This window comes from Motacilla alba, chromosome 4 (assembly GCF_015832195.1).
Source record: "Motacilla alba alba isolate MOTALB_02 chromosome 4, Motacilla_alba_V1.0_pri, whole genome shotgun sequence".
In the NCBI taxonomy this organism is placed as follows: domain Eukaryota; kingdom Metazoa; phylum Chordata; class Aves; order Passeriformes; family Motacillidae; genus Motacilla; species Motacilla alba.
In genome coordinates, this window is record NC_052019.1 from 42,259,966 (window position 1) to 42,279,533 (window position 19,568).

Below are 19,568 nucleotides of genomic sequence, written 5' to 3' on the forward strand. Positions count from 1 at the left end.
TATGAGCAGAGCAACAAATAGGTAGTGATTCATATGCCATGGTGGAACACCCATGGAATAAGACGGTACCTATCTTGTTCTGCCTGTCACAGCCTTTTTATACTACAGACAAATGTGAAGAAAAAGGGGAGGAGAAATCAATTAGAGGTGAATTAATCTTTGGGTGAAAATATCTGATGTCAACAGAGGAGTTCAGAGGTATTTTGTTGGCATACACATGCTTTTTGTTTGGGGTGGTAGACATACTGAAGTCAGTGCTAATTTGTAGAGGCAGTTCTTGTATGCATTAATAATGGCAAATAAGAAACATTAGTTAATAAATATTTGAAATTTTTTTAGCCATTTCTGGAAAGCTATTTTTCTTTAAAAGTAAATGAAGCAGAAACAGAATGCATTTACGAAGGAAAAGGTAAGACAAACATTAGTACAGCAAAAAAACACATTTACTCAAGCACAGACCTAGGCAGTGAAGCACTTAAGCAGGTACTTAAGGTAGGGCACATACCTATCTGTTTTTCTGAATTATTGCCATGATTACAGGGCGTTTAATTTTCTCTTTGTAGTGTCCTGGGTTCCAGAGATCTTTTTGCTTTCACAAAGAAATCGTGGCCATTAATCATAAGGCATTAACATTCCCACCACTGGGATTATGAATTACATTTCTGTAATAAATGTGAATGCCATTTCCCTCATCTCCTGTTCTTTCAAGAGCCCTAAAAGTTTTATTTCAACTTTCAGACTTGTACTGAGGGCTTTGGCTAGGAGTTCGTGCTTCTGGCTCGCTTGAGCTAATTTGGCAAGTAATTTTAAAACAACTTCTATTGTACATAGAGCTGCAGGGTTTGAAATATTGCTCAGTCAGCTCTTACTTCATGAACAGTTTGTTTGATTAGGTGCCCAGGTGAAACACAATCGGGGAACCTGGTGAGCTGTAAGCCTTCCACAGGGAGGAGGAAATGAAGTGGATTTGTTCACTCCTTGGCAGAGCATTCCAGCTGTTCGGCTGTTGTGTAAAGGTGTGTCGCCTCCCCCTGCCCATCTTTCAATAATGTTGCTGCTGTATTATTTGAAAAGTCTTGTTCTGAAAACTCCTATAAGGCATGTCCTTGGGCATCCAGTGGAGTGACCATTTAAGTGGGTATTGTCTGTGGGCCTTGACTTGCCTTAAGCTTGACGAGCTGCCAAGGCTTGGGCAGCACCCGGTGTGGGCAGGAGGACCATGCTCAGCCCTTACCAGAGGGCCATCCGGCTCCTGGTGCTCCCAGAAGGGTCAGCTGCCTGTTGAGCATGGGCTGTCAGGATTCATATTTTGGATTTCAACTTCTAAACTTGATCTGAGCATGATTTTGTGGCTTTCAGGAATTTTTGTGGACTTTCACTCCTTAGAGGTTCCTAAAAGCTGCTTTGGCCATGGTGGATTTTACAGCACCTATATGGTGATAATGCTGAGCTGGTCAAAAGGGCCCTGGTGTGATCTGGCTTTTCAGGGTCTCAGCTATTTCTCAACCGGCCATAGTGGGCCCCTATTGGAGACACAAGCCCATAAGCTTCAGGTCCCATAGGCTCCAGGTAGGTTTTGGGATGAGAAAAGTGAGGATGCAGGCAGTGCATCCCATTGCTCTGGAGAGCCTGGCTCTCCGGGCCTGCAAGGAGGAGGAGGAATCCCAAAACTACTGACAGAAATCCCAGCAATAAAGAATTTACCTTCAGCAAGGAATTAATAGAAAGTATAAGCATGGGCTGTGGAGAGCAAGAAAAGCAAAGGAAACCAAAAAACCCCAGAGCATTTGTTTCCAAATTCTTCGTGAAGCAAGACATACTGTATCCGGAGGACAGAACAAGAAAATAGATTGAGTTTATATAAAGCTGCTTGTGGAAACCTCCCTGGTAACAAAATGAGCTAACAAAAACCAAATATCAATGAGAATCCAAATATTCATCTTTAAAATCATTGAGCAGTAAATTACACATCACAGACCTCTTCAGTCTTCTGGCAAAAGCTGCAGAAATGGAAACTCTTAAATGCAAATAAAAAATGTGTTTGTTTAATTCTGCAGTAAGAGCAAGTCTCTGGACAAGCTGCATTTTCTAAATAAGGCCTTTTTTGTCACCTGAGTGGACTAATGCCTTATCCAACACAACCTATAAAGCATTTAATCAGTCCTGATGGTAAATTTAAAATGGCAAATTCCTTACTGCCTTGCCTCAAACTGAAGAGCTGGGTGCATTTCCTAAGACAATTTGAAAGAATTTTTCAGATATTCTTTACCATAATCTGCAATCTTTAAATTAATCAAAATGAACTGTGTGGGTTTGGTGACCACCCTCTGTCAGGGGCTTTTATGTGTTCTCAGCCAGGGGTTGGATCATGTCATGCTGTTGCAAGAGACTGCTCAGCCATGTGAAGACTGATCTTCTGCTGTCATCTCCTGAAGCCTGAGCAGGAGAAAGAGGAGGATCCTGCTGTCCCAGGAGCAGGAGAGGAATGCACATGGCAATTGCTTAATAAGCAATGCTCTTCTTGTGTGGACATTGTTGGGATACAGGTCTTTTATGTCACCTTTATCTCTGTCATGATGTGATGCCTGTGGTGCTCCACCTCACAGGTGCTCTGGTTTTCTCAGTGCTTCATGTGTTGGTGATGGCAAAGCCTCCACTGTCTGAACTAGGCATGGACAAAATAGCAGTGCCTTTCTGAGCAGCTACTCACAAGATATCAGAAGCACCTTTAACCCAACTCATTCTTTTTATTGATTTGGAATAAAGCAGCATGGTATCTGAAGTATTTTATGAAGTAATACACAGTTACTCTTTACATAAGAAGTAGCAAAATGGAGTTGCAAAGCCCTCAAAAACTACTTTAGTTGTACTTTGCACCAAACTGGTTTAAGGTGACTGGCATAAAAAGTTATATTGATGATTTTGTGGCTCTTCTGCATTTTCCCCTTTGGTGAGCTGTGGTGAAACCATGTGAAAAGCCCATTTTTGGTAGCATTTAATTGTGGATGTCTGCACAAGACATTTTAAAGCTTCAGTGATAAATTATAAACCCTTTCTTTTAAACATGCCATTACAATTTCCCATTATATTGTTGCAGTGGACTGAACATAGCAGCAAACCAAATCCTAAATCCATAAAGGCAGTAAATTAAATGTGGCTCCAGTGGTTTTGGAGCTTGACCAACAAGTTATCTTTATTAATGCATTCAGGGAAAAGGTCTCATTTTATTACATTATTTTCTTAATGATAAAGGCAGTAATGGAATCTCAGCAGAACACACCAAAGGAATCTTAGTTTGCTGGCAGTTGGGTGAAATTTTTGTCTGTGTGTGCTTGGTACAGGGTTAAGACTTGGCAGTGTCCAACTCACTGACTTCTGTCTTGAAAAGCACAGTCTTTTGCTGCTTCTCTGTAGTTGCTGGTTGACATTTTCTTGGCTTTAAATGAAATTTTGACACATAAATCCCACATGTCAAATGATATTGTAAAACAAGCATCCAAGTGTCAGCACATAGCCCAATAGTCTAGGGAGTAGAGAATAGAATAAGGAACACCTTTATGCAGTCTTTCATCTGCATCCAGCCATCTGCAAGTAATTTGAAACCAGTTTCAAATGAAGCTAGGTTGTTTGGTCTGTTAAGGCACACAAAGCCAAAGCAGAAGTTTGGAGTCTTCATGGCTTTTATTGACTTGCTAATAAGTAGATAAAGCCTTTATTTTCCAAAGCCATACTTTTCTCAGATAGCCCATTCCAAAGAAAGCCTAATTGAAATTACAGAAGTCTCTTGCAGACTGCCACAAATTCCATTTTTAAATAGCCTGCTGATATTGAAAGACTTCATGATGAGTCTTTCACTTGCAAAGCAGGACTGGTGGGTTCCCCACTGATGAACTGTTTTGTTGGACTTGGGGAGACATTAATGGTACCAGGTTCCTACAAAACCGCACCAACAAAGGAGTGTGGATTTACATGATGATGGGCTGGCCCCAAGATTCACTACTAAAATACTACAGCAAGCCTCATTTAGCTGCCAGCTGCAGTGTGTGCTTTGCCATACATATTTCTTTTCTGTGTAGTACCACTGGAAAAACAGAATTCAGGTAAGCCATGATCTAACAGGTTGTTATTTTTTGGGGTTTTTTGTTTTGTTTTGTTTTGTTTTGACAAGAGCCTTCAGCTATGGCAAACTGGTATTTAGTAGAAATGCTCTGCACATTCAAATAGTATATTAGATATGAAGACAGTTATGAATTTCAGATGACACAAAAAGACCTTGAAAACAATTATCTGTGTTGCCAAGATAAAGTGGGTTTAGCTGGTTTTCAGCATTTCAGCTCTGCCTGGTATTTCTTCACTTGCAAATGTGTCAGAACTGAATAATCAGGGTGTGGAGGTAGTAGGCCCTCCACATGTAGTTGTTGGTACTTCAGCAAGTGCCTTCAATTTGTGCTGATTGTTTTTAGAGAAGAAAAAAAGCCACTCAAAGCCTACATATACAGAGGAACAAAGAAAAAGATTCCAATTTTGACAAGCGAACTCAGATGGTACAAGGCTGGAGTGGAAGGAAACTCTTTTTTGAGCTACTCAAAATACTAAGGCTTGTAAAGATCTCAATCCTATTTGGTCTGATTTTTGACTGTTTACGGTGCTGTCTTGGAGTCCCTTGTGGTTCAGTGTTTGTGCGAGCAAGTGGGGAATCAGGTGTTGCAGTCAGAGGTGGTTCCATCGTGTCCCTGCAGTCCTTGGCCTTGCACAGATGGCAGCAGCTGTATCCTCCAACTCCCTGGCGAGGGTGACACCAGCACTGCCCCTGCCTGAGAGCTCTGAGGAGAGTGCAGTCTTGGGATGTCATACAGCTTGTCAGCTCATCCCAGAAACACAGGTCAAGGGAAATAGGCACCATCCACTCAGCATTTCCGCCTACTCTCAGCACCTCATACAAGGCCACCAGGTGCTTTGAGGGAAGTGGACACAGCCCCAGTGCATAATGCTCCTTTCACAGTGAAACATGCAGCTGTTGCTCCTCAGCACCTGCAAAACCTGCTGAAAGAAGCTGACAAGCAGAGTGGGGCCAGAGGGTAGGAGTGTTGCGTGCATTGACAAAAGCCAGCTCTCTGCCCTCTGTTTCAGAGAAATTCACTTCTACAAAAATATACACAAGAAGAAACTGCAGCAAATACGGGAGGAACCCTTAAAAAGATTCTCTTCTTCTGATCTCAGGCTCTTTTCCATCTTTTTTCATCAACCTATTTGTTGCAATGGCAGAGAGACTCTTTATAGGAGCAGTTAGAGCAAGAAGTGCACCTTTAGAAGATGCGCACTGGTAAATGTAGGCATACCAAGACAATGTGGAGACAGAAATCCCTCTCCCCTATGCCCAGGAGCTGTTTGAGACAATAGGCAGGGACTGTTACAACAGTATATTCCCTGACACTGCTTGATTTACTTCTGTGGGTGTAACCTGTGGGAGCCTGGTCTGTTACCCCTGGAGAAATGTGGCCATTGTTGTTGAATTATATTCTGGTCATCATTTTTTATCAGGTGCCTGGCTTTCTCAGGATCTGTTTTGCTATCTGGTTTGAAAAACATCAAAAGGTATTTAGCTGACTCAAAATTATTAGTGGTTTTGCTTTCCCCATGCCTCGTACAGCCAATGCCTTGCTTTGCTAACGCAGTTCCAGTACACTACACAATTTCCCTCTTTATTCAACTGTGCAACATAGAAATACAATATAACAGACATTCATATAAGAACTCATGAATAATAAGTTTTTAGTGAGTTACTTTCCTTAGCATCTAATAGATTAATACCAAAAAAATTGTCCAGAAGTGTGCTCATTGTGACTTCTTTAAAATCCATGCAGCTCCTGTTAGGGAATATTTTTATTCACACGTATTGATTTCAAGTTCCTGCAGTGTTCTATTTTCATGAATTATGAATTTAAGACTCACAATTTTAGCATACTTGAAAAGTATGTCCATCAGTGCACTGATGGACACTGCTATTACAAAATCGTGCAGAAAATTTACAGACCAAGTATATGATTTTGAATTTGAGACACGTAGAGCTCAACCCATTTTTGAGGATGACATAATATCACTGGAAATGAATGTGATCCATTTTACGTACTGATCTCATTCAACAGCTAGCAAATTTGAAAGTGTGCTTTCAGAGATAAACTCCACACTTCTCCAGTGAGCGTAAATGGATTTATTCCAACACACTCAGTTTCTCCAGTTCACAAGGCTACGGCAGAAACTGGGTTTATTTCATTCCTACGGGCAGCCAGCAAAGCATACTGACACACTTAAATAGTTTATTGATCTTGGCCATTAACAACGGCATCACAAATCCAGTGATGCAAATTACATTTGGTGGAGTTTTAAAATTCTATGGTTCTATATATTTTAAGTAAAAAATATCCCAAAGTAAAAGCAGAAAAAGCTAGCAGAAAGGTATGTTTTTGCAAGAATTGTAATTGTGTTAGGCCAACACAATCAACAGTTTTATGGAGTTTAACTAGCTTCACTAATTTTGTAATTAAAAGTTTCACCAGCACAGCAGACAGAAGGTGGCATTTGTGGTCTCCTTAGACTTTGGCTTGTTTTCATTACAGTTCTGATGCAGTCCAGAGAAATAGGAAACTAGCACTATCTCAAGGCATAGGCTTATGTAACAAGTTTTACATTCCATGCTTTTTCATACTCAGGGGTCAGCTGTGTAGCCTATATATTGGCAGGATACAGATGATACAGGGTGACTGTTTCACACAAGGTCATCTTCTTTCACAGTATTGAAATGTGTAGCTAGCAGCCTGGTAAGCTTTCAAGAAATTATTAATACCCAGAGACTTTCCTTATTCAGAAAACATGTCCCTGACTTGTGCACCATCGCAACAAAGAAGCTTTCTCATGATGCCATCTTGACAATCACTGAGTTCAAACACAATTTTCTTGTGTACATCTGCACATAATAGAGAAATTTGGAGAAGCTTCTGTACTTTGGAGAAAATTCCTACCATTTCCTTTTCTTAAATATGCCACTAGCATTGTGTACTGTGTATATATGTATATAATTTACCAGGTGTATGAGCACATCAGCCACATGCAGCATATTAATCTACCTCACCAGCTGGGTTAATCCAGCTCTACAGCATTCAGGACAGTTTCAAAGAGTCAACATTTTAAATAGCTTGTGGTTACAGCAATGTTTCTTCCCCAATTTTTTCAATCACCACCACATGTGTTTTAAAATGCAGATTAAAATTTAATCCTCAACCAGGGACACATTTGAGGCGCACATGTGGTTCTGCCTGCAGGGTGGAATCCAAAGATGAAGTATGCATTTCTCTTCCAGACTTATACCCAAACAGGTGAGAGTGTGAGATGGTGTCAGTTACAAGAAGGAAAGTTAGGAAGTCTTGATTTAAAGAGGCTTGAGTATTTGGCTCTTTGTGGTGCTTGACTATGGGATTTTTCCTAGCTTGCTGCTCCGTGTCTTTCATAACTTTTTTTTCCTGTTATGCCTTTGCATGAGAACAAAATACAAAACGTTGGATTTGTGTGTCTTGTGAGGAAGTGCTTTCACTGATCTGCCACATCTACATAAAACATATATGCTATTCTCAGGATCTGCCTGAAATAATAAAGAAACTTTCTTTAATATCCCTGAAGGCCCTGTGCTGAAAAGATACTTTTGCTGTTAACGCCATGACTAAATAAACAAATAAAATATGAAAAGATAATAGCTTAATTGAAAACATTTGCATATTAGCATGATTTCTATTAAGTGCACTGATTCTAGTGACAGAGGCTTGGAAACATTTGAAACTTAGTCTTTAATTCAGTGTGCTATCTTTCCTTAAAAATATGGGGTTTTTCCTTGTTTCGTCACTCCTCCCACATCTAGTTGTTAGCCATGGGAATTCTCAGTTTTATGCTGGTAAGGATCCTTATTGTCCATTCCAACATGGCAAATTTTCTGTCTGCCTGTTGGAGTCTAAAATGGCACCTGAATTTTTTGAGCCCTATTTTGGTTATAAGGTCAAGATTGTATAGAGGAATAATGCATAATAATACAGCTGGGCCCAAAAATGTTTGAGCATACTGAGACATTAGCCTAGTCTTCATAAATATTACTCATGAGACTGTGGTAGGGAGGACCAAACTTCAGCTCCAAAGTGGGTGAAAAAATGTCTAAGAGGCTGCAGTAGAATTTGATCGTAATTTCTGTCTAAATTTAAACCTTTCATCTGCTTCCTAACTTCATCTGTAGTTTCCCCTGTTCTCCAGATATTCAAGATGTGCCTCTAAGAAGACAAATGTGTTTCCTTCTGGGAAGTCTGCACCAGGGGTGCATGAGTTTGCACTCAGGACACCAAGACTGGAAGACACAGCTGGAAGAGGATTTCAAGATCCACCCCTGTGCACTGGGACAAGGTCAGTTACTCTTCCCTCATTCTTGAGAAAAGCCTGACTTGGTCCTGGCATAGAGACCCCACATGCAGCTTGCTGTAGTGCTCTAGTATCTGTCCTATTGGAAGGTCTTCAAAGTGCCCAATCTGAACTTTTTCGTGGCAAGCTGAGCTCTCTACACTTTGTCCTACTCCTAGAGACACAGAGAACAATGTGTTGTTTCTCCAGACAGGATAGTTACTTTCCCCTTTCCTGGTGTTTGTATCTTAAGGGTGCTCTGAGTGACCTCATGGGTCACTTTTTTGAGATCATTCTTGCTCATCTCTCCTTTGCAGTTTCTTTTGTGTGAGTGTGTGTGTTTTATCCAGTGACTATTCAATAGAAAATGTGGCCATGTAAAAAGTTTCTTTTGGCACCTGTGGAAGCTCCAAGTTGCGGAGACCTTCACAAGAGCCAGGATTTCTCCACAGCTGTTTGGGCCCTTCTGTCCTCTATGGAATGCCTGTGGCAAGAAATCCGTGCATGAACTGAGCTTGCAGCAGCTAATGTGGGGAAAGGGAAAATATGTGAATGTCCTCTGACAGTTACAAAACCAGACACTCGAAAGGATGTTTTACAGGGAGAACAGTTATGGTAATGTACCAGAGGGGGGAAAAAACCAAAAACCAAAACAAACCAAAAGAAACATATTTAATTCTCCTGGCAGTCCATCACCCTTGCAAAAATCTATTCCACTCTGCTCAGGGAAGGCCTGAGGCAAGGTCAGCAGTACCCAGAAAGCCAAAAATGATGTGTTTGAGAGTTGAACACACTGCAGTTTGCAGCTGTTTTTGCAGAGATATTTGCCTTTCCAGCAGTAGTGTCGAGATTGCCCCATGCTCAGCCACGCGGCACTGGGAGTGTGGGGGATGGAGTGTCAGCTCCAGGCTGTGCTCCTGGGGCTGTCACAGCCCCCTGGGCTCCTGCCACTCACTCTCCTGCCCTTTCCTGCATCCCCCTTGGGCTGCCACTGTGTCCTGTGCTCCGCAAAGAAGTGCGGGCAAGGATCCTTGGCCACCGTGTCCTCTGGGGGCAATAAGATGTGGTGTCCAGGAATGAGAGGGAGCAACCAAAACAAAAGCAGTCAGCAGAGAGGATGCCAGCAGATGGTGCTCCAGCCCATGCTGCCTCACTCTTCAGCTTCAGTCAAGGTTATTAGTGAAAGTTATCATCTTGTTTGGAGGAGCAGCTAGCTTCCTCTGTGCCCTAGTTTGGAGTGTGGAGTTATTTGCACCACATGATTTAGAAGATGGAGTCAATTGGTGAGCACAGGATGAATTTTGGATACCAGCTATATCAAATGCTGTCAATGGTTAATGACCTGTCTGTAGAATAGAAGCAGATCTATAAGGACTATGAGAAATATGATGGACAAAGCAATGATTTGAAGAAATCACAATATTCTTGTGGCAGTACTGAGGGCAGACAAGAAACAAAATTAATTCTTAAAAAATAAATATACCCTGATTCATTCTAACTTGAAGGAGGCCTCAGGAAGTCCTGTGTATTATTTCTTCTGTCTTTAAGCTGTGACAGCTGATAGAAGCTGAGATTAAAAATGTTCCCCACAACAGGGGAGTTGTACAATAATGAAACATACACTATAGGTTAACAAAGTCATCTTACCTCCCTTGATTTATGTCTAACATAGCTTGATGCTAGCCTTGTGACAAGAGTGCAGCAACTCATTAGGCAGATCCACCTATGTATTGATCCCATGGCCTCCAGTGGCTGTTTTAAAGTCAAAGTACTCAATTTTTAGTGGTATAAGTAAAGGAAACAAAAAGAAACCGCAAGCTGAACTCCATTTATTATTAAAAAATTGAGGAATGTTGGTTTGGTTTTTATTTTAATCATTCTAAGGTATATCAGTAATTGCCTGCTTGGTTGGGTTTTTTCAAAAAGCTTTGAAAATCAAGGTCACATCCATTATGTCTATATAGCCAACAAGTCCTTTCAGCAGGCAAAGGTAACAGACAATGCCCAGAAACAATTTTTGCATCTTTCCTTCTGACAGTTTTTTGAATTTTACACTGCTCTGTGCCATTTACTTTAACTGACTGTCTTAATAGTTTTTAATCTGTTCACTTAAAACCAAAGAGAAAGATGAGGGAAAAGTGGTTTTACTCAGCCTGTTTCAGCCCTTGGCTTTCAAGATGCAATTCCATGCTTTGCATCCCCTCTGTACCAGACACACCAACATGGAGGATTTAAGTAAGATTTGATACTGGTTCCACAGTAGCCCAAAGTGGAAATGGAGCTGCACACCTTATGATGCTCAGTGACCCATGTGTAGGGGTGGGTCTGGTTCAAGATCTTGGTATTTTTAGACATCTGTTTCAGCCTTAACAATTCTTTGATTCTGTAAGATGCCAGATATTGTTCCCCAAACCACTGTAGGTTCAGAGGCAGATTTATACTTTGACCTGCAACAAGCAGTAAGTCCAGAGGCTTTCAGGGATGAAGTGAGTTAAGTTTTACATGTGAAATGGGTGGTGTGGGTGGTAAAGAGCCTTTGTGGGTTCCATCTTTCAACAAGAGAGCATAGTTTGCCATCCTCAGCCTTTCACTTTCCCACTGTTAAATCCATCCCCTGCACAGTCAGGGCTCGGACTGAAATGAAAAACTATTCCCATGTCATGTCTGCCTCTCTCTGTCTGTCTGTCTCACTGCTCTTGCTTATTTGTACAGATCAGTGCAGGTGACACTTAGAAATAGCTTACACTCCCTAATCTCTTGAGTGTGTTTTAAGTGGTGCTGCCCTGCTGCTATACCTCTGCAATGCTTACTTTACATTTCCCTCCTAACCTCTCACACACATCATTTACAAATGCTATTTTGATACATATCAAGTAGAGTCATAAGGCAGGCAACATAATCTTTAGGGGATATCTCTCTAGATGGAGGAGCAGTAATTTAGTGTTGTAGGAAGAAGGCTCAGTATATACAACTTGAACCTTTATGACTTCTGTCAATAACCTTTGATCCTCTACATAGTTATGTGTAAAGAGCAGCTCTGCCAAGGAAGTGACAGGACATCCCAGTCCACATGCTTCTGGTTTGGGCTGCATGAAACACCTCATCCTATGGCAAAGATCATAGAATCACAGAATGGCTTGGCTTGAAAGGGGCATTAAAGATTGTCTAGTTCCACCTCCCCTGCCGTGGACAGGGACACCTTCCACTAGATCACATTGCTCAAAGCCCTGTCCAACCTGTCCATGAACTGTCCACCCACAACTTTTCTGGACAACCAATTCCAGTTCCTCACCACCCTCACAGTAAAGAATTTCTTCCTAATGCCTAATCTAAATCCACCCTCTTTCAATTTAAAGCCATTACCTCTTCTAAAAGCAATGTTGTTTCAGAACAAAATCATCAAAAGATTTTATTCTGAACTTGCCAAAAGAAAATTATTTGAACATACATAATTCTGCTCCTTCTAGCCTCTACTTTGGACAAATGATCCAGGAAATGGCATCACATTTGCTATAGGTTTTATCATTCAACAAAATTTTGCTGTACTCAACCAATTCCTCAGCTAGACGCATGAAGTTTTGTGTTCATTATCAATGCATTTTCTGAAACTGCTCCTGCATGTTTCATTGTTATTTATTATTTGCCTTAGCACTGGTGGGTTTAGGGGTCCTTGTCTGGCTATGTAATAAAAACAATATTTGTCTCTGAACACTCAATTTTCAACCTCTCTGAGGGATCTTGATGCATTAAATAATTTGGTTCTGCTGCTCTATTTGAGTTAACTAGTTAGTTAATTCTTTGAGCAATGTACATTAAAACTTGGATACTGTAAAAAAGACAGCAGGCATGACTCCTGATGAACCATCCATAATATTGACCAGATTTAGATCTCCTCCTTTTCATTCTATCTCCCATCTAGAGTAGTCACATGAAAGACCAAATGAATGAGCTATAAGAAATTCACAGCACGCAAGATTACTATAAGTAATAAATCTCCTGCAGTAAAGGAATTTGTATAGAAATAATAAAAGTATCGGATGCTAAGAAGAAGTAAAACCAGCTGTGTAATATAAAAGAAAATCTTTATCCTCATCTCACTGGTGAAAACTAATTCAAACAAAATACATTACACAAATCATACACTTTGAAATTATTTACATAAAAACAGATGGAGAGTGCTCCTACTGCAATAATGAGGTTTTAGCAAAGTATGTCTTTCACAGAGTTGCCATCTTTCTGCAAACCACAGGGTTTATTGTGCTGTCGCCAGGGGTGTGAATCCCCAGCAGCCTCCCTGTCTTCCCTCTGGGGGCCCAGGTACAAGGTGGAGCAGAGCCTGCTTTTGTTGTTAGAGCATCCTGCAAGTTTCATAACCTGCAGAAGTGTTAAGGTCCACAGGTAAGCAGTTTTTGTATGCTCCCTACTTTTTGGAGGGCCAGTGCAGCACATGCTGGCAGTTCTCACAGCACACAGAATGGCCCTAAAGGGGATGTGCTCTGCTAAGCATTACCCCACTTTGCTAATAATTAGCCCATTTTATGTGATTGCCCATTTATTAATTCATTTACCCCCAGTCTGATAAAGTGTCAGCCCAAACGTTCTTTTTTGGCCAGATAGGTGGGACCACATCCTTCTTCAAGGCTATTTTCTGTCCCAGAGCATATCACAGCTTTTTTGGCTGGGCTTTTGCCAGTGGGTATAGGATGTAGCCCTGCCTCCTTTCCTGCCTGCTGATGCTGAACTCTCAGTTCTGCTCCCATAAGCCTGGAGTACACGTCCCATGGCAGCTTTAAAGTTCTTCTTCTCCTGCTTATTCTTCTTTTTAAAAATTAAAACTCCAGTCACCATGATTTCTACAATGGTTCATAGTGCTTCTCCCACCAAACAGCGTTCCCCACAGCAGCAAATGCCACAGCTCCCATGCTGCTGCTTCAGCTGCCATCAAGATTGCTGCATGTTATAAACATATTATTCCTCTTAAAATAACAGCCTTCATTTCTTCCAAAGTATGGAAATATATGCTGTCTCTTTAAAAATGTATCATGAAAATGAATGTCCATAAAATATGAGTCAAGTTTCCGTATACCTTAATCAAATACTAGAGGGTCTCTGGGGGATGGCACTTACACTGCAGCTGTGCAATGTGAAGTTTGTTCCAGTCCTGATTGAAAATATTTTTGTGCTTCATTCATTTTTGCCAGTGAAAACCCCAAGGCACTTTCTGCAGGCTGAAGGTGCCGTTATTCAGGGTGACAGTGATGGGTCACAGAGATGGTGTGGAGAACTAACTAGCAGATTGGAAACTAGCAGATCCCCGAAATGACTGTCAGTCTTGAAAACTTTGGAATATAATGTGCCTGTCTTTCTCATTCCCTATTTTTATTCCACAGGGGAACAGACAGGACCAGGTTTGCACAAGCTATAGAGGTTTTCTGTAAAAGCAATAATGTGATGGGGTGTCATAATTTTTAATATGGTTTATTTTAATGAACAGTAGGATTTCTGGACTTGTGGGTGTGCTTTTCCCCCTTTCTCTTATTGCTTTCCTCAACAGTAACCATTGCCTGCTCTATCAGGTTGGTGTAGGACAGCCAGGGCAGTTCCCTCAGTTTTCCCAGACTGCTTGCTTTCTTCCCAGTCTGAACATCTCCACCCAACCTCAAACTTTCCATTAGGATACACAATACCTTTGCAGTCTTGTGTCTTCCCTGGTGTTCCCTGGGAGATCATTTCTTTGCTGATTCCCCTAGCAGCATGGGACCCTCCAAGGTTCAGGATAGCTACAACAGAGTCTTTTCAATGTAAGGTTCTTCAGTCTGGACACCCCAGCTAGCACTGAGTTTTAATTACTGGTTTGAGAAAGGTGTCCTCATTGGATGCACTTGTACACAACATGGCCCTAGAGCCTTCTGGTTGCTCTCAGGTGTGACTGATCTGGCATCTTGAAGCCTTGGCTCCCCAACCACAGCAATACATCACTCCCAAAATGACACTGATGTTGGCTTTTTGAAGAATGACAGAAATCAGAGATCTGTCAGTAGAATGTAGTTCTTCATTCACAGCATATTTTCCAGTGTTCACTTCAATACAGTTTTAAACAATTCAACCAATTAGGCTCCCCTCCATTTCCCTGGGGTGGATATGCCACTCACTAGTACACCCGACCATTAGGACTTCTTTCCTAATATTCTGCCTAAAATCTCCTCTATTGTTCTGCTGTCTCAAGAAAACCTTTTGGTTGTATGTCACTGTCAAACGGAAGAGAAAGTCAGCATTTTTAGCATCCAGAACAGGCATCTCCCAAATACTTGAGCTGATGTTCATTTTGCTGTTAGGAAGATTTGTCAGGCTGCTTCACCATTCCTCTCCAGTCATGACTCTGTTTTTATGAGCTACCAAACTCATGCATTTGTTTGAGTGGCAACAACTAAGTTCCATCCATTCTTGAGGACATAAGGAATGATCCAGCTCTAGACATCACCTGAGTAAAGACACTTCATAAATGAGGGGAAAACACAGTTAGAATCCCCACATTTCTCCTCAGCCTGCCAGATAGTCACAAAATTAGGAATTTCATGAAAAATGAATTGCACTATTGTGTACAATTCTTAATATTACCTTTCAAGGTTGATGATACCCCTCTTGCTTGGTTAAACTTCTGCAGCTTTAAGTCTGACCCAGAAAAACTCTCCCCCCAAGGCCATATTTGCTTTCTGCCTTCTTCACTGGAGCATCCCTCCTAGATTTGTGCATTCAGATATGTGAAACTTAGGCTATAATCTCAGTATTAATTGATAAATACAGCTCATGTCCAGATGAATATTCACTCAAAAGAAATAGCACAGGAAAATATCTCATGCTTTGTCTACTTTTTTTTTTTTTTAAGTAAAGAGCAGCAGTTGTCTATTAATTAGCTTACTTTTATGCTCACTAAGGATAGTGAATCTCACCCTTTCGAAGCATCCTTTAAATTAAAATGAGGACGGAAAGGGGAATATTGATCTCAGATTTTTGCCAGTTCAGAGCCCACTCGAGAGACTTATTTTGTTTTGGGTTTTGGGGTTTTTTGGTGGGTTTTTTGTTGTTGCTGTTCTGGGGGTTTGGGGTGGTTTTTTGTTTTGTTTTGGGAATTTTTTTTTATATTTTGTATATCAAGATGATTTTTAATAGACTATGAATCAAGCTTACAAAGATGTTGAAAGCATGTGCATTCTTCCCATAAAAGCAATAAATGGCTGAACAGAATTAAAATGGCTGCACAGACCTTTACCACCTCAAACTATTCAACACTGAACACAAACCCAAGTTTTTTCCAATGTTGAAATGTCTGCTCTGAAAATATTCCCGGTACCCTCTCACAAGGTACTCTCTGGAAGAACAAAAAGAACAAGAGCAAAGGTTGTACCTGTGTCTGCCATGCGTATTCCTCTTGGGGTTCTTCCTCTAGAACATTGTGGGCAGCAAAAAATGCTGGGACAATTTTTAAAAGTCTAAGCTAAGGTTGTAAAGGACTGCTGAAGTGAGAGGGGAAGGAGCTGGGCTTTTTGAAGGCACTGCTGAAGAGTTTACCATGGTTTGACTGGTATGTTGAGTGTTCATCAGTGTTTAAGAGCCCCCAAATGCTTCTTGCCTTCCTATACACCTACAGCTAAAGTTTTACACTAATTTACAAATGGCCATTGAAGCTTCGATGCAAATCTTGCAATACACACTCAAGCAAATTTTCAACTTGCTCAGAAAACATCATTAATGCCATTTACTGGCAGGAGTCAAACCTGGAGAAGAGCTGTAGCTTCCCACTTGGCAAAGGCAGATAAACCTGTTCCGATGCAGAGGGCAGGGCCAGCTGACTTTTCACATCAGCATCCTGTGTGACACAGCTGTTTTCAAAAAAAACCCTAAGAACTGATATCTGGAGTAAACAATGTTTTACTCTCTTTCTTGTTGCTAATTTTGCTTCTTTGTTTTGTTTTGTTTTCTGGCATATCACTAAATGAATATGTAATTACAATGATTATTAGGTCCATGAAGTTGGTAGGGAAGTAGGGTTGTTTTTTTCTGTGTTAGCAGTGCTGATCTCCCAGGAATTGTGAATGGAGCTGGGAACAAGGTTTGTGTATGCTCTCTCACCGAAGTTGTGGGAAACAGGTGGGACTTATGGAAGATGGGAAGGTTGGGTCTCCCTCTGCTTCATGGCTGTGCCTGGGACCCACACCTAAGGGGGCAGCCATAGCACTCCCTCAGATGCTACCTGGCCATCACTGCTGTGTGTTTGGGCAGGGTGATAATTGCTTGTAGACGTCTGATTGCTATTGTGGATGGGAAAACAACCCACCAAAATTGTGGTATGTTTTGCTGTCTGTTTCTTTGGTTTTCAGGGGGGTTTTTTGTGTTAGATTTACATGTGTGTCTGCAGACCTAATGGGCTAAGTGGGCTAAGCTGATCTCTTCCAGCAAGGCTGAAAAAAATCAAAGGGCATCACTAAGTTCAATGGAGGTAAGCCTGTGTCAAACCAATATAAACATGTGTAAAGCCATGTTTCAAGTAGGTTTTTTTAACAGCAGAATTGTTTCAAAGGCAACCTGATTCTGTAAATTCTGTGCAGGTAAAACTCTGGGATCAACTTCTCTTTACTTACAACGTCATTGCTGGCAATTTTGTATGTCTGAGGCACAAAGAATAGGATCTGGCTTTATATGACACGGCCAAAGTAATAGATATGAAAATAATTGTGGGTTATTTTTGATCCCACGCAGCAGTAAGCTCATTTAACTGATAAAGATGGTTGACAATTTTTAACTTGAGCATCTGCTGTCAACAGATATCTGACCCTTAGAATTAAAAAAAAAAAAAATAAGCTTTGCTGGTATGCTGGTAGTTCAGTTGGGTTTAATTTCACATTGCAGAATTCCAAGGCCAAAAGGAAGAGGGGAATGGCTGTAGGACTTAGCACTTTTACACACTTGGAGCAATGTTTGAGGAAAGCAAAGAGTCAGGGACATAAACTGGGGACTTGGCTACAGCTGGCTGCTGGATCTTGCAAAATGTGTGTGAGCACATCATCTGTGAACTATTAAGCTCTCATTACTTATGCCATCTAATATACTTGTTCAGGAATGTGCATACTTCAAAATAAATTTGATGAGGTTATGGTACCTTGTACCTGTCTTAAGTCATCTGTCTCTGCAGAAGGAAATTCCCCACTCCTGAGTCCAGACCTTCCTGGTTGCCCAGAAGACGTGACAATGATATTTTGAAGCCACTATCAGCTGCATTCAGAGAGAGATGACAAGCAGAGAGCACCTCACATGCAAATCCTTGTTTGTCTCATGAAAGGGTATGTAAGAGTCTTGCAAAGACTCAGGCATACCCTGTGTAGGATTTTCAAGACCTAAACTCATCTGGCCTACTTGCTTAGAAATTGCCCCTGACATTCAGGTTATTTGTTATTCTGGTTGTGTAAAAAATAAAGAAGAAAAAAGAAAAAAGCAAGAAAGGATAGCAAGGAAAATAAGAAGAGAAAAGGGAAAAGGGGGAAAAAAAGAAGAAAACAAAAAACAAACAAACAAAAGAAAAAGGCAGTGAAGATCTTGTTTCCAAGCGCAGCAAGGTCAGACCCCAGCTGGGGTGCCTTGGGGCAGGCCCAAAGGAGGCTGTGCCCTGCCTGGGGGAAGCCAGTAGAGACCTGCACCCCCTGGCCCCAGGGCACCTCGGGTACTGCCATAACCCTCTCCCACTTAAAACTGATGTGGGATTTCTCAGAATTCTATTGGGCTGAAAATATTTTGCTCAGACTAAACACATTATACCAATTACAGCAAATTAGTCTACATTCCCTGGTGCCTTGAGCCCTGTTAAAAGGCAGCTATGGTAGTTATTAGCACGCTACCTTTAGCTACTGCTTTGTGAATGCCACATTTCTTGCAAGCAAAAGACCTGAGTGGGTCACTCTCTGGCAAACTGGTTACTGGATCCAAGGGACACCTGTCACACTACACCACAGACCAACAAATGTGTCTCCTAGTGTTGTATTGCACTAAATAGTTTATTTAGTTGTTGTTTTGCACTGGGTGATTGGAGATTTGCACTTAGTCTTTATATTGCACTGAATAGTTTATGTTCTATCACATGGTTTGTTCTTCCCCTGCCCCCCATTCCCTGGGTATAAAAGCTCCCTAGAGGCACCTGGCCAGCCTCTTGCCATGTGGGTTTTTCTATCTGGTGGTTCTCAAGTCAATAAACAGAGGACATTCGCCCCCACATGGAGAAGAGCCCTTCTGGTCTTTTGCTTTCATCCATGTGAGATCGTGTGGGCTGGGGTCCATAGCTAGCCGGATGGGACCTGAACAGCAGTCCAGTCACGAAGTCTTACATCCTAGGGCTCCAGGTGAGCTTTTCTGGAGAGGCACTGCAAGCAGGGCAGCTTAGGGTTGCGGGCTTTCCCCCAGGCACTGTAGAAACCTGGATGGCTGGAGGAGGTTGTGACACAGAGGCACCACTGACAGCTCGGTTAATACAAGCGGGAATAAGACATACTGGGCCCTGCCCAAGTGGTTTTCATAAGTCAGTGCTCTTCCCCTTGGAGGCTTCCTCCCTGTGGAGAGGGAGTGGTGAAGGATGGGTCTGGGGTAATGTTTGTCATGGTTTACTATTGTCTGTCCTTTGAGGGCTGCAAACATCTCCTGGGGACCAGAGCTGCACTGCTGAGCACGCGGAAACTTCAAGTTTCCAGAGGCTGCATAGGACAAGCCACAAGGGAAATGTCACAAGTTTTGAGTGGGCTGTCATCTACTTTTCAGGAAGAGCATTTCTTGTAAAGCCAGACTCACCGTGGAATGCTGGAAAATGCAGGGCACTTGAGCTGCTGGAGTCACCTTTGTCCCCAGGGAGCCTTTCACCTTGAGCTCCTTGCTCTGTAACAGAGAGGTCAGTTCCAAGCTAGCATTTAACTGTTCAGGTGACACGGCATGTCTCACACCACATATCAAGATTAGTGCTGTGAAATGGGCTGGTGATATAAGTAATTGTGTTGTTTTCTCTTGTAATTTCAACTAGAGAGAAGGTCTTCCCAATGTGACCATATATAGAGATTTCCTGAAAAGAGACCTACAAAAGTAGGTTGGTGGAACATTTT